Genomic DNA, 14,675 nt, shown 5'->3' with positions numbered 1-14,675 from the left:
TAGATGGCATATATATCATGGGAGGTGACTTTAATTGCACCCTTGATCCAACCCTCGATAGGTCCTCTCAAATTGACAATACACATACAAAAACCAGGAAAATAATACATAACTATATAAAAGACCTTAGGTTACAAGACATATGGAGGGTTCAAAATCCAACTAACAAACAGTATTCATGTTTTTCAAGTAGTCACAAAAGCCACTCACGAATAGACTATTTTCTAACATCCATCGAATTAAAGGTGGAAGAATGTTTGTACAGTAGCATTGTTATGAGCGACCATGCTCCAGTCTCAATTAAAGTTAATTTGGATAAAGTTGAACAGGGCCAAAAACGATGGAGATTACAGGCCTTTTTATTAAAAGATAATGTCTTCATTAAAGTTATTGAAAAATGCATAGACAATTATTTTGAATTTAATAAAGATGAAACGTCAGCCAGTGTCAGATGGGAAGCTTTTAAAGCTTATATAAGAGGAGAAATTATCAGTTACACGAGTGCTAAAAATAAAAAGTATAACCAAGAAATTATATTAATGGAACAACAAATTAAGACACTGGAAAATGAAATTTATAGTAATAACAACTTAGGAAAAATTAAAAATCTAACTATTTTGAGAGCTAAATATGATAAATTAATGACTGACAAAGTGGCAAAAAGTTTGTTGTGGACAAAACAAACATTTTATGATCAAGGAGAGAAGGCAGGAAAATTAGTAGCCTGGAGAATTAAAAAAATGCAGGCAGATAGAACAATCCCCAGCATAAAATCAGATGTTGATAAACTGACTTCAGACCCATTAGAGATAAATATAAGTTTTAGAGAATTCTATAAAAAACTATATGAATCAGAGTGTTATGTGGATGAAGCAGTTCAAAATGCATTTCTGGATAAATTACCGTTCCAAACATTATCTGATGAGGATAAAGAAGCTCTGGATAACCCACTAACAACAAAGGATATATTGGAAGCTATAGGAAATATAAATAGCGGCAAAGCCCCAGGCCCTGATGGGCTACCTATTGAATTTTACAAGGTGTTTAAAAACAAGTTAGCCCAACCACTGCTTAACATGTTTAAAGAATCATATGAAACCAGAAATCTCCCAGAATCCTTAAGATTAGCTACAATCACTCTAATATTAAAACCTAATAAACCTCAAACCGAGTGCTCATCATATCGGGGGATCAGTCTTATGGGATGTGATATAAAAATATTAAGTAAAATCCTGGCAAAACGCTCAGAAAGACTCGTACCAAAACTAATAATAGATGATCAACAAGGTTTCGTTCAAAAAAGACAAGGTTATCACAATATTAGACGTGTTTTAAATATACTGTATGAAAAAAAAAATGCAAAGGATACAGCAATGCTAGCTGTAGACGCATGCCAAGCATTTGATAGAATTGAGTGAGCCTATCTTCTGAAACTGCTTCCAAGATACGGACTGGGAGAGGAATTTATCAAATGGATAGAATTGCTATATACAAACCCTACTGCCCAAGTTTTAACTAACAACAACATTTCAGAACCTTTCAATTTACAACGTTCCACACGACAAGGATGCCCGCTGTCTCCAATTCTATTCACTCTTGCTTTGGAACCTTTAGCCATTGCAGTGAGAACTCAGGCAGGACTGTCAGGGGTATGCATTGGGGGGATAAAGCATCTTATATCGTTATTTGCTGATGATATAATATTTTTTCTGACAGATTTAAAAAATACCATTCCCAACCTGGTCAACCTTATTGAAAAATTTGGAATGTTCTCTGGATATAAAATTAACAACAGTAAATCAATACTTATGTTTCTTAATGAAGAGGACAGAAAAAATCCAACCATACAAACAAACTTTACAATTGCCACAGACGGATTTAACTACTTGGGCATCAAAATCACTCCAGATTTGAACATAATAGTTGCTACTAATTACGACCCCCTTGTGGCTCAAGTTACAGAAACTTTAAATCGTTGGACAAACTTACCCATCTCCATGATAGGACGAATAAATATCCTGAAGATGTCAATCTTACCCAAATTCTTGAACTACTTCCAGACACTTCCCATGCCATTAACACAATCCTTCTTTAATAAACTCAATAAAACATTCAGTCATTTTGTATGGAACAATAGGAAAGCAAGGCTTCGTTTTAAATTACTATACTTGCCCTATGAAAGAGGGGGCCTCCAACTCCCAAACCTTAGATGGTATTACATGGCTGCCCAATTAACATCAGCTTCACACTATTTTTGCACAAACCCACCCCCTACTTGGGTGACTATTGAACAACAATCTAGTCCAAATTTGCCCCTTAATAGTTATATCTACTCAGCCAATTTAAAAACTCTTAAAAAACAGACTAAGAACCCCTTTCTAGAAAACACTATCATCGTGTGGCACAGTGCACATAAACAAATTGGTAATCCTTTATCTTTATCCCAATTCACTCCCCTGTGTAATAATGAACACTTCACACCTGGAAAACAGGATGGAGGATTTAAACTATGGAAAGAGAGGGGGGTCCAAACAGTCAAAGATTTATATGAAGATGGGATATTACTTACATTTAGTGAACTGTGCCATAAATTCCAAATCCCTACAAAGCATTTCTTCAAATACCTACAACTAAAAAGTTTTCTTTCATCAAAGTCTGAAGACATGATACACATTCCTAGTTTATCACTAGTACAAGAAATCTCTCTCAAAAAACGGGAACAAAAAGGTTTGATGTCAAAATATTATAATCTATTCAGGTCGAATTCACCGGATTCTGCGATTGATAAACTAAATGCTTGGAGAAATGACATACATGAACATATAGATGAAGCAGATTGGAATGAAGCTTGTTTGCAAGCTCAAAAAGAAACAATTAATACACGACTAAAGTTACTTCAATACAAGTGGCTGACAAGGACATATATAACACCTGAAATACTTCATCACATATCCAGCAATAATCCAGACACATGCACCAAATGTCGTGATCACAAAGGGACACTAATACATTGTATGTGGGAGTGTAAAGATATATTACAATTTTGGAAGGATGTGCTTAAATGCTTATCAGAAATTTTTGAAGTGAAGATTCCCCTTTCTGCCAAACTTTGTATATTGGGCATATACCCAGAAAACTTTTCAAGAACAAGGAAGCAAAAGAAACTACTGGATTTTGGGCTGCTACACGCCAGGAGAGCTATAGCGTTAAACTGGAAGAGGATGGAGGCTCCTTCAACACAACAATGGATCAAAGAACTGTCAGAATGCATTGGACTAGAAAGACTAACTTATATTGCAAAAGGAAAACAAAGAGACTTTGAGAGGTTATGGGAACCTTACATGACCATCATAACAAATTAGTTATTTTTTTTTTTTTTATTTGTTTGTTATGTTTTTGTTAATGTTTCTTGTTCTTCCTCATTAATATTTCTGTATCCAAACCATTATGTTGTACTGTACAACGGTCTATTTAAAATTGTTTATATATTTTCGTGTGCAAACTTCACTAAGTGTGTGTGTGTGGATGGATGTATGAATGTGCGTCTCGTGTTGTTTTGCTCATGTCCTCTGGTACAGGTTGATGTAACCAGATTGTTGATTGTATTGTATTATTAAAAATCAATAAACATATTTAAAAAAAAAAATAAAATATACATAAAAAAAAAAAAAAAAAAAAAAAGGAGATTAGAAGATGCCGTCGGCATTAAAAACTTAGCCTTAAACTGGTTTAAATCATATTTATCTGACAGGTTTCAATTTGTTCATGTAAATAACAAATCTTCAATACATGAACGGGTCCTGTGTGGAGTACCACAAGGCTCCGTCCTTGGACCGATATTGTTTAATCTCTATATGTTACCACTCGGAAATATTAGGAAACACAACATTAACTTTCATTGTTATGCAGATGATACTCAGCTATATTTATCAATTAAAGCCAATCAGGCCAACCAACTTGTTAAATTAGAGTCCTGCCTCAGGGACGTTAAGTCCTGGATGTCTATCAACTTCTTAATGCTCAACACATCCAAGACTGAGGTTATAATCGTAGGTCCTAAAAAGCTCAGGGATAACTTTTCAGATAGTTTGATTCCCTTAGATAATATTACCTTAACTTCTAACAGTGATATTAGGAACCTGGGTGTTATTTTTGATCAGGATCTGTCCTTTATTTTCCATGTTAAACATGTCTCCAGGACAGCCTTCTTCCATCTAAGGAATATTGCAAAAATTAGAAACTTCTTGTCCTTCAAAGATGCAGAAAAAATTATGCATGCCTTTGTGACTTCAAGATTAGATTATTGTAACTCTCTAATGTCAGGATTTCTAAACTCCTCTGTTAGGATCTTACAGCTAGTGCAGAACGCTGCTGCACGTTTACTAACCAGAACTGGAAGAAGAGAGCACATCTCCCCAGTCTTAGCATCCTTACACTGGCTTCCAATTAAATCTAGAATAGAATTCAAGATCCTTCTGATCACATATAAAACTCTTCATCACCAGGCTCCGTCCTATATCGAGAAACTTCTAGAAGTGTATCACCTTCCACGAGCCCTTCGCTCTGAGGATGCAGGACTGTTGGTAATCCCTAAAGTCCATAAAAGTAAAACAGGAGGCAGGAGTTTCAGCCATATGGCTCCTTTACTCTGGAATCAACTAGCAGCCTCGGTCCGAAGGGCCGACACCATTAGTTTATTTAAGAGTAGACTAAAAACCTTCCTCTTTGATAAAGCTTATCATTAGGAATAAAATAGGACCACTAAGTTGAGCTGCTATAGGCCTAGACTGCTGAGGGGATTTTCTCTCTCCCGTTAAAGGGAGTAACTCTACATTTGGAGCTTCTGTTTCTTGTCTTTCTTTCTTTCTCTCTGTGTAACAACATTACTGTAGCCACCAGATACTCCCGCCGTCTGTTTTTCTCCCTGGCAGGAGGGGAGCAGGATCCAGGGGATCAGACCCAAGACTCAGAGTGGAGTTACCACTACCCAACCCCACCACAGCACCGTGACCCCACCGCAACGGCACGGCCCTTAAACTCCAGACTGAGATTGGTTCATCATCAGACCAACGCTCATCATAGACTTTTCTTAGTATTTGTACTTATCTCGCCTGTCTGCCACTCTCTCTCTCTCTCCATGTTCTATTCCTCTCTCTCCCTGTCCTATCCCATGTACTTCTCCCCCCAACCGGTCAAGGCGGATGGCCGCCCTTCCAGAGTCTAGGGTCCGCCCCACGGTTTCTTCCTGAAGAAGGAGTTCTTATGAACTTTTCTTCCTGCAAGGGAGTTTTTCCTGGCCATTGTTGCTTGTTACATCTGCTTGCTTTGGAAGGGTTTAGTTGGGTTCTGTTGTTGTCTATCATTGTAAGAGCGCTTTGAGATGTTTGTTGATGTGATTTAGCGCTTTACAAATAAAATTTAATTACACTCACACACTAACACTCTATATAAGTAATTACATAGGACTATTCTATTTTTAGAGTTGTGATGATTCTGAATTTAATTCTGTAGGCTAGGATGTTCTTGTTTTAATATAGGGTACTTGTATATGGTGTTTTCCTAGGATTGTAATTTTGCAGCATGAAATTATCTTCCTTCATTAAAGGTTTGTTGCTGAAAGCTGCAGAGATGAAGGAAGACACTGCGGTTCTTTTACACATTAAAGATAAAGACTGCGTGGCCATGGAAGTCCGATACCACAAGTCCTGTTACCGTCAGTACACCAGGTTCTTAGCCAAGTCCACTGCAACAGTTACTGGGACCACAGAAGAAAAAACGCAAGACATGATATTATCTGGTCATTGAAATCATTTGCTCAGACTGCACATATCTTGATGTATTGTATATACATATGATGTGTATTGCACAACTTTCTGCATTATTTAAGTCTGTGTTTGTGTGTTGATGTTTCAGAAATGAGCCGGCCTTCGATGTAAGATCTCCTGTGAGCAGATCATCAGGCAAAGAATTGTTGTAAACCAAGAGGTGCTGAGGATGAATCAGCTAAGAAGAAAGTTCATCATTATAGTGAAAGAGCATGAGGACGTTGATGTTTCAAACTACAGATAATGGAACTGAAATACCAACATTGTCTTTGTCAGCTTTGGAGAGAAAACATTGCAGCAATTCTAAATGAATGGATAAATCATTCTCGATCATTTTGAATCATTCTACTGGCTCATAATGTTTTTGCCTCTTTGTTATGACAATAATAACTGCTTAAATATGGATGTTTAGGTGGTTAGTATTTCCCCCAAATAGTTTGTAATGGTAAATTGCTTTGTATTGGTGAATATATATGTATGCATACTCTAATCTAATATCGTTGATATGTTGCAGGATGGATGAATTGGAAGAGGAGGCTGACCCTTGATTTCCCTCAGCTCGTGTTCCACTCCCCGAGCAAGCGCAACATAAGTGAGCAGGCTTTTGTCAAGACACTTGCTGCAGATAAGTTCATATTCTGGCTACCTCAGCCATCAGGTACAGAATCCACAGACTCAACAACAGAGGGAAGCCAAGCAGAAAGTGACACTGAAACAACACAGTGCAAAAGCGGCTTGGCAAACTAAAGAGGACACAAGGACACTTTATTGTGCAGCACTGATGTTAAAGAGGGACTATGGGACTCCCCTGACATGACATGCCCATGGCCACCCACATCTGATGACCTAATTGTGACTGAAGCGAAATCTGTTGTGCCGCTTGAACTGTATAATCTGATTGCTTGGATTATTGGTGCTTCAGAGGAAACCAAACCAGCACGTTATGTCAATATATCACATGACTTGAGTCTTAAAGTGTTATCCATTTGTCAAGATGTAGTGTATCTTGCCTCTAAGGGCCGAAAGCAGACACCCAAATCTCGACACCAGCCATGCACAACTTCAGTTAGTAGAGGGCAGAGATAAAATACTGAAAGGATTATGTAAGAACACATCAACAATTCTGGTGGGGGACAATATAGACTTTGGCGAGGAGACATTGTCCAGTCGTGGGACTACCCACCACACTAACGGCATTATGCTACAAAGTTCAGTCATTGAACAACAGTCAAACCCAAACAGACAGCCACTACAGAAGGGAGTTTCCACACTCAAACCACCCCCTACCATCCCATTGGAACTAAACCAGCAGGCAAAAAGACAGGGACCCCAGAATCTGTCTCATCGTGACAGTATTTCTTTGCAGACACAACAGTACAGATTGAAGACAGAGCCTGCTGCACAAACTGAACTGGCATACGTCCATGAGGGTATAGTCTACACAAAAATGCATTTAAAAAGTAGTGCCCAGACGTGGGAATGAAAATGGATTATGGCTTATTACATGTTGGGGCGGCATAGCTCAGTTTGTAGAGCAGTCATCTCCCAATCGGAAGGCTGCAGGTTTGATTCCCATATCTGCCATCTCTGCCTGGGCTATATAAGTTAATCTATTTACCATTTAAACCACCTTCATCAAAATAAATAAATGTACTGCTTCCTTCAGCCAGAAGGTGGCAGTGTTGTAACCCATCTTCAGTTATTTCTACCAGAGAATTTAAACAAGAAATCAAGCCACGCATAAAACAGTCTGTTTACATGCTTCCCCATATTTATAACAGAAATATTTAAACGTATCAGCTTTTCCTTCTATTTTTATTTTATAGTTGACATCTAACTTTGCCCTCTGTTCATACAAATGTGTGTGTGTTTCCATTGTTATTGTTGAAAGCCTATTGTTCTCTCCGCATGTGTGACTGGTTTCATTACAGAAACACCCAACAGCCCCCACTAGTGGCCAAACATGCTAACTACCTAATTTTCAGCGTTTCAGCCATTTCTGTGTAAACGGACAATGTTTTCAAAACGTTGCCATAAACGAGAAACTTGTTAATCTCGAAATGATCTAAAACAAAAACCTTGACTTTCCTAGAAGAGAAGAAAAAGGAAACAGTAGTTTTAAAACCTGGGAAAACATCTGCCTATTTACAATTGAACAGGTCTTGGTCTCCATAATATCATAAACTTCATTTGATAAAGTGTTAATTTACAGGAACAATTTCTGTTGCTCTGTTAAAAGAACTAAAATGATGCTACTAGTCAAATATTATAGTGCAAAAACCATTTAAAAAAAACAAAGAAAAATAAATCAACTATTTAAAGTCCTTGGGACTTCAAAACAGATTAACATTAAAGATGATAAATGGATGTACCTTTAAAAATAAATCAAGCCCATCTCAAACCCAAAAGTTTTTATTCTATTTTAACTGTACTATATACTTTATAACACATATTTGATTAATTCCCCAAACTGCGCCTAATAACGTGACTGTATTGAGTTAGTTTAAATCTTTGTTTTGATTTTAAAGAGAGCTATTTATTTATTTGAAGATATTGAGGTTGAACTAAACTATGAGCCAAGTTCCTCATGGCTCCAACCTGGGCTATTGTTTAACGTCTTCAATTTCTTTTTAACTTCTGTATATTTCTATAAATTGTCTTTGTTATTGTACTGTCTCTGTAATGTTATTGTTATATATTTGTTATGGCGTTTGCCTTTCTTGACCTGAAGCACTTTGTAGCGTCTTTAAGCTCAAATGTGTCACACAAATAATGTTGTTGGAATTGTTTCACACGTATTAAAATTACACTAACAATAAAAATATTTAATTTAGGCCAGAATGAGACTGTTTACCTTGGAATATATGTACATTTTTAATTTGTGTTAAAAACTGTTTATTTCAGTCTGTACCACCAACAAAATTGAAGCATTACAGATTCACCTGCAGTTGATCGAAAAACACTGAAGCTTCAAATTGTCACCACAGAAGGGGCCAATCAATGGTGATCCTTCTCATCTGCTCCTCTGTCATCTTGAAGAGCTCTTTAAGCTGAGCTGAAGTAGAGAGATCACAACCAGAGAGACAGCCAACGAAACCCTCAGAGGCTGACCAAGCTCCATGAGAAGAGCATCGAGTAGAAAGTCAGAGAGAGCGAGGTTCTGATGGGAGAAAGGCCAGAAATAGGCCCTCCTACACAGTCTGGCTAAGATATGGAGCTGACACCTCGGGGGAGCCTGCAGCTGAGCCGTGGGCAGCACGAGAGGTGGCTCGGCTTTCATTTTCCATTTATCCTGAAAGAAATTCATTGAGACTTGCTAACATCAGCAAGCAGACCCAGGTGAGGGCCTGGTGATCGCCGTTCCAATTGTGAGGACTGATGTGGTGGGAAAAACCCAAAATGAGCTATTTTAACGGTCTTATACCAACAAATCTTTTTAATCAGAGCTGCAAATAATCCTTGTGTGACATTCACAGTTAAAACCAGTGAAAATACACCAGTATGGTGACTTGAAATGAATATTCATCTGCCACAAGGCTCAGACATCATCGGTTTAACCAATGAGACTTGCTCACATTAGCATGAAGCTACAGGTGAGTAATGATGTGGCCGGAATTTGAAAAGGAAACACATTTGAAGAAAAAATCTAAACAGAACGATGTTTAAACTGTCTTATATCAGCAAATCTCCTTAATCAGAGCAACAAATAATGATTCTGCAACATCTACAGTAAAAAACTAGTGAAAATACAGCGATGTGACGTGTCAAGAAATGATTACTTCACTGCCACAAGACTCAAGCATCATCGGTTTCCTGGAAAAGCTGTGACTCTCTGGTTCGTCTGTATTAACATGTGCAGCTCAACACAAGGCGGACGTCAAGTCAGAGCTTCCCAACTCATCAGCGAGTGGCACATCGGCCTTGCCCGCCACCCGCCGCTGCTTGACCGCACAATGATGCAAAGAAGAAGCAGGTCAGTCGTACAAGTCACGTGTGCCTCGCTGCCATTGTTGGAGGGGTAGTAAGAGAGACAGAGACAGAGAGGAATCCAGGTCAAGCTTCATAGTAAATGCAAAGCAAAAGCACACCCAGGGTCAGGCTGTGGTTGCCATGGCGACCACATGGGATGCTGCAGCGACTGGCCCTCGGAGGTAAAGCGAAGCACCGTGGCGTGAGGAAGGAGGAGTTGCTAGGTGGATGGATGGAGCAGGGGGGGGTGGAGAAAGGTTGGAAGGAAGGCTGTTGCCACATAGAGAGACTCACGACTCCAGCCAATCACGGCTCGCATGGGGAGCAAAGGGATGGATGTTGTATTTTTAATTCGCAAGTTATGCTGAAATATTAATTAAAGTGGCGGGGAAGCAAGCGGAGAGAAGATACAGAGGTGATGCGGGTGATGAGGATGGATGAAGATGAGGAGCAGTGTTTCTACAGTTTCCCTTGAAAATGTAATCTGATTACTGATTTCTAGTTACTCCTTAAAAGGGCCTCACCATCTCAACATAAAAATAACGACCGGTTGTACCAAAAACTCCGTTCTGATCACTGCCTGTCGTCCTGCTGATACATATGTAACCTTTGACCTTCATTCTTTGTTGTATCTATATTTTACTCAGGCTTTTATTTTCAGATTTTTACTATTACTGTATTTACCCGGTGATGTAGTTGTAGTCTGTTGTTGCCCCCCATGCTGGAAACAAATAATGTATTTGATTGATTGAAAAAAGGCGGGGCTTCCTGCTTCTTTTTACTCAAGAAAAATTACAAAAATAGTGTAACATCTCTACAGTTGTGTTCTTGTTGGAATGATAAGGTTTAGCGATTCTGTTTGTTAGTTCCTATTCTTTTGTGTCACCTGAACACACTGTTGGAGCGAGTTGGCCTGTGATTGGCTGAGAGAGGAGAAGATGGGCGTGTCAGGTGAGCGCGCAGAGACTGCATGCAAAGAGTGTGTGTCTGGAGGAAGGAGCACCCACTGTTTAATAATAAAGAGGCTTTGCAGACAAGAGACTCGTCCTGCATGTCGCGACATTAGAAACGCACAGCGACTTAGAAGATTCCTTTTATTGTGATTACTGGTTTGGAAATAGTAACACGTTCGATTACTCGTTACTGAAGAAAGTGGTCATGAAACTAACGTGTTACTAATTAACGAGTTACTGTCATCACTTGGTGCAGAAACATGGAGATGTCACACCATCTTCATCACTCCTCACCCCTAAGTGCTCATGATGAAAAACCACTAATAACGTCAAATACATTTCTTAAAGTCTCATCGAGAGGATTTAAATGTTGACTTGTGATGTCTGCATATGAAAAAGTCAAGACTGAGATACGAAGTGAAGAAAACACAAAAACAAAGAGGTGTACGTTAGGAGAAGTGTTATATCCACCGACGAGTCTTTAATAAATAAGCTTTAGTGAATAGAAAACAGGGTGAAACTTACTTAAAACACACACGGATTATCCTTCAGCTCCGGCGCGCGGTACTCACATCATGTGAGCCGACAGGCTCGCTGACTGCTCGGAGACGAACGATTTCAATGTTATTTTTAAGATCCCGCACAAATAAGAAAAAAAAAACGCTTACTGGAACAATCCTTCTTGAAGTTGTACAAATGTGTGAAAGCGACGCGAGGGACGCGTGTGGACCTCTTCAGCGAGCCGCCGCGGGTTGTTGCCATCGCACCGACCCCGCCCCTCCCGGCGGGAGGATGAGGGCGAAGAATCTGGCACACACACCGAGTGCGTACTGCAAAACATTGGCGTACAGTTAACACGCGTGGTGCGTTCATGGACACACGGCAGCGTCAGCAACGCCGGAGCAACACATGTGGAAGGGTCCCCCTAGTTTGTAAAGATCTATTTAATTCAACTCATAAAAATAAGCCCCCCATTCATTTAATTTAACTTATTAATTTATTTGAATGGGACAGTGCATATTGATGAACAGACACAGTGTTGTAAATATGCCAGTTTTAGCTCAGAACCTGCAGTCCCATGGGGTAAAAACATACCACCAAACACAAACATACATAAGTACTATAATACATGTAAAACATACCACACGCTAAAAAACACCACACATTACAATACATATACAACATAACACACAAGGAAACATACCACAATACCAAACAGATGGTACAGCATTTATAAAAACATTACAACATCTAGCCCTAAAGTGTTAGTTAGGTGCTCACACTCATGCACACTGACCTTCTCATTCATCTTTATTTGTAGCATCATGCAGCATCCAGAATGGATGAAACTCCATGCAAAAATGTGAATAAGATCATCAAGTGTATATAAATGTATACATTTGAATAAAGCCATCCTTCCTTATTCCTTGTTTTTTTTATAGCTGAATGTGAATGACTTAGTCTAATGAAGCAGTATAGAACTTGGATGCATTTCTGACTATTTTACACAGCCAGGGTACCTACAGCTATGCACAGGGAGAACATGCAAAGCCCGCACAATAGACCCAGCCTGGACTCAGACCCACAACATCCATAAGGTGAGAGTTCCAACCACTCCACCGCTGCGCAAATAAGATGTTTGAAATATCATAATTGAACACATATGTCTCCATTTGAATTAACGGAGAGAGAATGCAGCATTAGGAGACTATAAAGCTGTAATACTTTAATATAATAATTTTTAAATCAATATTTTGACATAATGTAATTTAACATAAAATAGATCAAAGATCCTTACGTCGTGTTTACCTTTTGCAGCACCTTCTCCAAATGAACTATTATGTGACCCAGTTAATTTTGCAATTCCATCCATTTTCTCCCGCTTATCCGTTTCTGGGTGGTGGCAGTCTGAGCACTGTCACCCAGATCACATTGGACAGATTAAGAACCTTCCTGCAGGTGGTGAGCCCACGGGAAGGTGGCGCCCGGCATGGGACAAGAAACCACTACCTTGAGATTGTAAATCCCATTCTCTACCAGCTGAGCTAGCCAGGTGACTAATTTTGCAATTTGTCTTCTATAGCACTTAATTTAATTGACAACTGACTATGCGAGAAGGCATATTACATTTGCCTTCGTCCATCACAATGCCGACACAGAGACAGACAATCACACACAAGGTGTAATTTACATAATTTACAGTCTGTCTTACTTTTGTCATTGCCATTAATATGAAAAAATCCCCCTGTCTCCCTGCGGCTGAAGTTGCAGATGGATGACGTCACATATTACTCGCTGGGTTGTATCAGGGACCGTTCATGAGTATAAAAACACTGCAGTATTGGACCAGATACCAGTATCTGGTATTGATGCATCTCTACAATTTTCCAATATTTCCACCAATAACAACCAAGTTGACGTTTAATAAACAATAGTGTTCTGAAGATTAGCACACCATCTTCTGCTAATTGTTGGCATTAGAGCAAATGCAAATGTATAGCAGAGTGGTGATGAAAGTATCATAGTTTCACTGGTATTTGACTTTAAAGTGACATTGATATGCATCCAAAATTTGTAAAAATTCCTTAAAAACAAAGTACAAAGAAAGGAAAAGCAATGGAATATTTTTCTCTCCACAGAGCTACTTAGCGACTTTGTCTACAACAGCACAGTATGTGAATCTTAAATTAGGCAGGTTTTAAAAGTCAAGAGAATATAGTATAAGTAAAAAAAGAAGCAATTAAACTACCACAAAGCCCCATTCATCACTCATACATTCCTTTGACAATTCAAAGCAGATTTTCAGTATTACTGCAATCAGCTGACAGATGAATTCTGAGGCCGCACAGACACATAATTATTTAGTCAGGAGGCATTACAAGGTGTGTAAACAAAGCCTTCATGGTTTCTCATCAATCCTCTAAAGGGCCACTCGTACATTAACAGTGGAAGGACCTGAGTAACATTGGAGATGATACAAGTCAATAAGTCAAGGGCTGGATTTGCCCCAGGGACACTCCAGCGGTAAGCAAAAAGTGTAAACAATCATGTTGGCCACTCAGCAAACAGAATTCATTCAATATTTATGAGGTTTCATTTAATACAGCCGAGAAGCGACGGTGAGCAGAAAGGTTTTGCTCATGAATTACCATCAGCCGATAAAAAGTTATAATCCTTGATGAAGTAACTAGTTCACTGAAGAGTTATTTTATGACACTTCTTTAGCCAGAATAGTTAAGCAGAAATGACAGTGGAATTTTAGCTTATTGACCAGTTAAAATCGATGGATGCCCTCAGAAATTTGCATAAACATTACGGTGAAGCCAAACACTAGTGGAAGGGATGTTGAACAGGTTTTGCAGCTCCAGATGAATTTTATTTGGTAGAAAGTGGTGAAAAACCATTCATCTGGTCACAAAGGGTTACAGACGTCTGGACCAGAGTGCACTTCTGTATGTAATCAAGCAAAAACAAAGCCAAATTTTGTTGCCTTTTGGTTGTTTGTTTTCCACTGCCGTAGTAAATAGCTCGTCCGCACATGCTTAGTAGATGGACAATAGCAACAGTTGAGGCCTCCAGAGTGTCATGACTCCTGGTATTCTCCTGGGACTTGGAAGGTTGGTAGTTTTACAGTTGACCAACGAGTGGCCCAACATGTAAACTACTTCGCATTTCTGCTGTTTCTGTGTAAACAGATATCATTTTCAAAATGTTTCTGTGTAAACATGAAACTTTTCTGAAATGAAAACATAAAAATGGAAACAGGTTCTGTATCTTTAAAAGCGAGTGAACACGATGGTCTTAGACAATAGGTAGGAAAGTGAGATGCACTGCAACAAGACATCTTTATGAGAAAAATTCTGCAGGAATCATCCAATCAGAAGAACTGCTTTGCTGATGAATTAAGAGTATAAAAGTATTTCTAACT

The 14,675-nt window shown here is 38.9% G+C and overlaps 1 protein-coding gene across 2 annotated transcripts in view; it reads right to left on the bottom strand.

Moving 5' to 3' along the window:
• Positions 1-14,675, bottom strand: part of phactr3b (phosphatase and actin regulator 3b) — a 122,744-nt gene that overhangs the window by 67,306 nt on the left and 40,763 nt on the right. Inside the window, exon 1 of one of the 2 annotated variants that reach the window (XM_080462398.1) lies at positions 11,273-11,524. The exons of the other annotated variant lie outside the window; for it this stretch is intronic. The gene's annotated coding sequence lies outside the window, so the exon portion shown is untranslated. Of the gene's footprint in view, positions 1-11,272; positions 11,525-14,675 lie in introns of those variants that run through there. 2 annotated transcript variants of the gene reach the window in all.

The sequence above is a fragment of the Lipophrys pholis genome (genome assembly GCF_963383615.2).
Source record: "Lipophrys pholis genome assembly, chromosome: 4".
Lineage (NCBI taxonomy): Eukaryota > Metazoa > Chordata > Actinopteri > Blenniiformes > Blenniidae > Lipophrys > Lipophrys pholis.
The sequence above is the reverse complement of the archived record's forward strand: the minus strand, read 5'-3'. Positions and strand labels throughout refer to the sequence as shown.